Source organism: Orycteropus afer, unplaced genomic scaffold (assembly GCF_000298275.1).
Source record: "Orycteropus afer afer isolate SDZICR_OR568_19922 unplaced genomic scaffold, OryAfe1.0 scaffold00092, whole genome shotgun sequence".
NCBI classification, from domain to species: domain Eukaryota; kingdom Metazoa; phylum Chordata; class Mammalia; order Tubulidentata; family Orycteropodidae; genus Orycteropus; species Orycteropus afer.
The window spans coordinates 5,267,193-5,274,078 of NW_006921679.1; positions in this window are offsets into that span (position 1 = coordinate 5,267,193).

Consider the following 6,886-nt stretch of genomic DNA (forward strand, 5'->3'; position numbering starts at 1 on the left):
ATGGATAGAAAACAATGGTGTATACACACAATGGAATACTATGCAAGGTTAAAGAATAACAAAGAATCCAAGCAACACTTCATAACGTGGATGAACTTGGAGGATGTTATGCTGAGTGAAATAAGTCAGTCACAAAATAAGTCAGTCACACATATTGTACGAATCCACTATTATAAAAAGTCAATGAAAAGTTTACTCTTAGTAAGAAACATTTTCTGATGGTTACCAGTGATTGGATGGGAAGAGATAAAAAATAAATAAGTAGATAATAGATAAGTATTAATGTAGGTGAAGAAAAATGCAATATACAATGTCACTAAGGAAAAGGAAGACACAGAGAAGAACACAAGAGTTACAGACAACAAAGGTAAATACTATTACATAATCTGGAAGCTCTGGTACAATAGCAGCAAAGACACTTGACTGCTAACCAGAAGGCTGGCAGTTCAAACCTACCAGCCACTCCTCGGAAAGAAGGTTGGGCAATCTACTTCCATAGTGATACTGTCTCAGAAACCCAAGGAGGGGTCACTATGAGTTGGGTCTGTCTTGATGGCACATAACAACAACAAAAACATTACATAATCTTGCAGTATCAGAAATAACAAACATCAGTCTATGAGTGAATACATAGACAGGCAAGATGAACAGGTATGGGTAAGTGAATGGCACTATACCCACAACTATACATAGGTTTGAGAGATGATATTTCTACATATTTGTATGTGCTATAAATATATCCATGCATATATTAAACAAGGGGTAAAGTTATGTAAGTTTCTTGGCAATAACCAAGCACCTTGAGGGAATGAGTAGCTAGGCTATGAGCTGAGGACTCAGGACCATAGTCACAGGGGATATGAAGGAAGTTGGTATAACATAGTGCACAATGACAATGTTCTAACTAGTGAGTAGTGACTGGGGTCTTAAAAGCTTGCAAGTGACCATCTGAGGTGTGACAATTGGTCTTTCTCATCTGAAGCAACAAAAGAGTGAAGAAAATCAAAGATGCATGGAAATTGTTTGTCCCAAGGACTAATGGACCTCAGTGTCCATGACCCTGAGAGCAGAATAACTAGATGGTACCTGGCTACCACTGCTTACTGCTCTGAAAGGAATCACCGTAGAAGGTCCTGGATAGAGTGGGTGAAAAATGTGGAACAAGACTCAGAAGCATAAAAGTCCAGGCTGACTGATCTGACATACTGGTGGAACCCACAAGACTTAGTCACGCTTCAAGTCTGGAACTGAACTAACATCCCCATGGCTCAACTTTCAGCCAATCATTAGATAGGCCTATAAAGGTGAACAATAACACCAAGGAGATCTTCAATCATTAGAACAATCAGCTGTAGGAGATCAAAGGGCAGCATCTGCCCAGGGTTAAACCTCACAAGGCAGGAAGGGATAGGAAAGTTGAATGAATGAAAATGGTAACCACAGGGAGGAAGTGGGAAGAGTGCTGTTACAATATGGGGATTGCAATCACTGTCACAAAACAGAAGGTGCATGGATTTTTTAATGGAAAACCAATTTACGTTGTAAACATTCACACAAATCACAATAAAAAGTTTAAAAGAAATAGCAAAAAGAAGGAGGGAAGAGATAGGTTAAATAAATAAATATGTAAGAGATTAGTGCCTAAGGCACTTGACTGCTAACCAGAAGGCTGGCGGTTCAAACCCACCAGCCACTCCTTGGAAGCAAGATGAGGCAATATACTTTCGTAGTGATACTGCCTCGGAAACCCAAGGAGGGGTCGCTATGAGTCGGTCCGACCCCAGGCACATAACAGCAACAACAACAATAGAGCTCCTGGCCGGAGCTCTAGAAGGGTAGTGCCTAAGGCACTTCACTGCTAACCAGAAGGCTGACAGTTCAAACATATCAGCCACTCCTCAGAAGGAGGGTTGGGCAATCTACTTCTGTAGTGATTGTTGTTGTTATGTGCCATTGAGTTGGACCCGACTCATAGTGACCCCTCCTTGTGTTTCGGACGCAGTATCACTATGGAAGTAGATTGCCCCATCTTCCTTCCGAGGAGTGGCCAGTGGGTTTGAACTACCAGCCTCCTGGTTAGCGGTCAAGTGCCTTAGGCACTATACTACCAGAGCTCCTCCATAGTGATTATTGCCTTGGAAATCCAAGGAGGGGTCACTATGAGTTGGATCCCACTCGAGGGAAGTGGATTGCCTTGTGTACGGAGCTCTGGTGGCATAGTGCCTAAGGCATTTGACTGCTGACCAGAAAGTTGGCTGTTCTAACCCACCAGCCACTCCACGAGAAGAAGACTGGACAACCTACTTCAGTAATAATTTACCGCCTTGGAAACCCAAAGGAGGTTACTATGAGTTGGAATCCACTCAATGGCAGTGAGTTTGGTTTTTTAGTATACTTACACTAGTGGTGCAGTGGTTAAAGCATTTGCTAACCAAAAGATTGGTGGTTCAAACCCACTAGCTGCTCCATAGGAGAAAGATGAGGCAGTCTGCTTCTGTAAAGATTTACAGCCTTGGACACCCTATGGGGCAGTTATACTCTGTCCTATAGGATCACTATGAGTTGGAATCAACTTGATGACACTGGGTTTGGTTTGGGTATACTAATACATTAACAGTAAGTGGAGTACCATTCCAATTGAAGAACAAAGATTGTAAGATTTGATTTAAAATATCTAGTTACTGTTTACTAAAGTGCAACTTAATTATATAGTCACAGAAAGTTGCAAGTAAAAGGATAGAAATAAATGTAGTATGTAAACTCTAACAATAATATTAATAATGAAAACCCTAGTGATGTTATATTAATAAAAGATTGTTTTTGTTGTTGTTATGTGCTGTCAAGTTGTATCTGACTCATAGCGACACCTTCTTGGGTTTCCAAGGTAGTATCATTATGGAAGTAGATTGCCCAACCTTCCTTCCGAAGAGCGGCTGGTGGGTTTGAACCACCAGCCTTCTGGTTAGCAGTCAAGTGCCTTAGGCACTACGCCACCAGAGCACCTAATAAAAGACTAAGTAGACTTTAAGGCAAGAGTATTGCTAGTAATAAACAGGAGTATTTCATAAACATTAGAATAAAAATTGTTGTAATATTATTTTAATACATTTTAAAAAAAGGAATAAAAACCCAACAGAACTAAAAGGAGAAACAAAGAAATACATGATCATAATGGAAGATTTTAACCCACATCTCTCAGTAAATCTTGAGTGAAAATCAATAAAGATTTGAACTACAAGTTTAACAAGCTTGTCCTAATAGACATATGTGAAACACTGCCTCAAAAAACAACAGAAAAAAAGAGAGGGAAAAAAAAACAGAAAAGACTTTTTAAGTAACATTTACCCAAATCATTTATGTGAGCAATAGAAAAAGACTTAATGAATGCATATGGATTAAAATCATATAGATAATATCCTTTGGACACATTGGCAATAAACAATGAGAAATAAATTAATAAAAATGTTCATATGTTTGGTATTAAGTAATTGTTATTGTTGTTAATGATCATTGAATCAGCCCCCAACTCATGACAACCCCATACACAACAGAACGAAATGCTGTTGACCCTACTCTCATGATTGGCTGGAGATCAGACTGTTGTCATTCATAGTGTTATCATTGGCTAATTTATGGAAATAGATCACCAGATCTTTCCTCCTACTCTAAGTCTAGAAGTTCCACTGAGACCTGTTCAGCATTGTAGTAACATCCAAGCCTCTGCCGACAGATGAATGGGGGCTGCACAGGAGGTGCTTTGGCCAGTTATTGAAACTGGATGTCCACATGTGAGATGAGAATGCTACCACTGTACCACCATATACAATGCATGAAATGAGAAGATATCGATACATCCACAAATAAACATATATATTCAGTGCACATATGATATGTGTATACACACACATATGCACACACATATCCTACATACCAACAAAAAATAGAAAACAGCCTAATTTTGTATTATGTACTCTCACTTACACACACATACACACATATGTGTCCTAACACCAAAAAATCAAATTTATTGCCATCAAGTTGATTCGACCTCATAATGACTCTGTCCGACAGAGAACTGCACCATACGGTTTTCAGGGCTATAATAATTATGGAAGCTGACTGCCATACCTTTCTATCTTGGAGAGGCTGGTTGATTCTAACTGCTGATTTTCCATTAGAAGCTGAGCATATTAACCCTGCACCTGCACAATCACAGATATTTGTTCCAAAGACTCAAGCAAGCATTAAATTGAAGACTAGATCCAAACATCCCGTGGGGGTGTGAAAACATGCTCTCCAATTTGTTAACTTCCTTTCCATCAAGAAGCACTTCTTGAATCTCAGTGGAACTTTGCCTGCTTGGACCATAGAGTATGGAGGAAATGTTGCTAGATGACTTCTGAGGTTAGGTCCTAAAAGACTATGCAGCTCCCACTGATTCTGGGCCTATTCCCTCTTGGAATGGCCCATTCCAGAATCCAATCTCCATGCTCTGAGAATCCCAAACCACATAGAGATCTAAGTGCAAGAGCTCCTATCAAGTCTGAGCTGAGGCCAGACTTGGATTGATCCCAGCCTAGGAGCTAGACACAAAAGTGAATGGGACTCTAGATGTTCCAGCCACCAAACATGTGGGTCTTTACAACTGAGACCCCAGACACTGGAGAGAAGAAACAATCCATCAAGACCATGCCCTGTCTGGTTTTTTGTCTTATCTATTCTGTGATTACAAGAAATTTGTTGTATTTTATGCCACCTGGAATGGTCAGTTATGCAACAAAAGAAATGGACCAGGTAAAAATATATAAATAAGATGATCAACATTTTATTATTATTATTATTGTGATTTGGGTGAAAGTTTACAGAGCAAATTCACTTTCCATACAGCAGTTCACATACACTTTGTCTCATGACATTGACTAGAATTTACCCCAATGCAGCAGCTCCCCTCCCACTTATTCCCCATAGTTACCTCTTCCCTGTGTCCTTCCCTCCATGCACTCCTGCTCCCTGAGCTATGTCCCTAGACATACATAGCCCTTCTATTCTCCCATGATTGTTCCCTCCAAGGAGTGTATCTACCTAGTGTAAATGTTCAGCTCATATGCCTGTCTTTTGTTTGGCTGGAAGCCACAGGTGTGGGTTCAATTCCAGACCTGAATGGCAGCTAGGGGCCATAGTCTCAGTGGTTCCATCAGGCTCTATCAGACCACCAAATCTAGTACCTCTTTTTTTTTTTTTTAATGATTTTGAGTTTTGTTCCACATTGTTCTCCCACTTTATCCAGGATCTCCTACATAGATACCCCTCTGAGTGGTTGACAATGGTAGCCAGGCACCATCTAGTTCTGGTCTCATAGTCACATAGGCTGAGGATTGCATGGTGTACCAGTCGCTTGGACTAATTGTTTCCATGAATCTTTTATTTTCTTCATTCTTCTTTGCTCTGCATGAGGAGAGACCCATCATTGCATCTAAATGGCTGCTTGCAAGCTTTTAAGATATCAGTCGCTACTCACCAAAGTACAATGTGGAACAATATTTTATGTAGTGAGTTATGTCAATTGAGCTTGATGTTTCCTGTGACTACAGTCCCCAGCCCACAGGTTCAACTACTCGCTCCCTATGGGAAGCTGACTGTGCCCAAGAAGGGACTACAAACTTGTCCCTTGTCAGCTCTACTATACACCTGGGAATTCTTACAGAACATACAAATACACTTGTAGAAATATCGTCAGCCAAATCTATACATGGTCTTGGGCACACTCTGCCCTGAATAAACATACCTAACAGTTCAGCCTGTCCACCCATCTATTCACCTGTATAGCCACGTTTGGCCTCACTGACAACATGGTACTGTAGTACAAAAGAGTTTATCTTTGTATTCTGTACCTCCCCTGTACCTCTTTATTCCTTCCTCCTCCTCAATGACACCATGTTGATCACTCACATTTGGTACATTGCCTTTCTCTTCATCCAAATCAATACTTGTCTCTACCTATATAACAGTGTTCCCTCCTTTCCCTCCCCTCCCACTGGTAACCAACAAAGAAAATTCCCTTCCATATATAAAACTTTCCTTGATGTTTTACAATAACAGACTAATACAATATTTATCCTTCTGTGATTGACTTATTTCACTCAGCATAATGTCCTCCAAGTTCATCCACGTTATGCGGTGTTGTGCAGATTCTATGTTATTCTTTAGGGTTGCATAGTATTCCATTGTGTGTACGTACAGTAGTTTGGTTATTCATTCTTCAGTTGATGGACACCTAGATTATTTCCATCTTTTGGCTATTGTAAATACTGCTGCAATGAGCATGTGTGTGCATATGTCTGTTCTCATCCTGGCTCTCACTTCTTTAGGATATATACCTAGTATTTGAATGGCTGGGTCAAATGGTATTTCTAATTCCAACTTTTTAAGGAATCACCATTCTGCTTTCCACAGTGGTTGCATCATTTGGTGAAATGTCTATTCATGTCTTCTGCCCATTTTTAATTGGATTATTTGTCTTTTTGTTGTTCAGGTGCTGGAGTTTTCTATAAATTCTAGAGATAAGTCCCTTGTCAGATACATTATTGCCAAATATTTTTCCCAAGCTGTAGGTTCTCTTTTGACTCTTTTGGAGAAGTCTTTTGAAGCACATAAAAATTTAATTTTTAGAAAGTCCCATTCATCTAGTTTCTCTTCTGCTGTTTGTACATTTTGAGTTATGGTTGATAGTCTACTTATGCCATCTATTAGGGCCTCTAAATTTGCCCCTATTTTTCCCTGAGGAACTCTATAGTTTTAGGTTTCACATTTAAGTCTTTGATCCATCTGGAGTTAGTTTTTGTGTATGGTGTGAGGTACAGATCTTGTTTCATTTTTCTGCAAATAG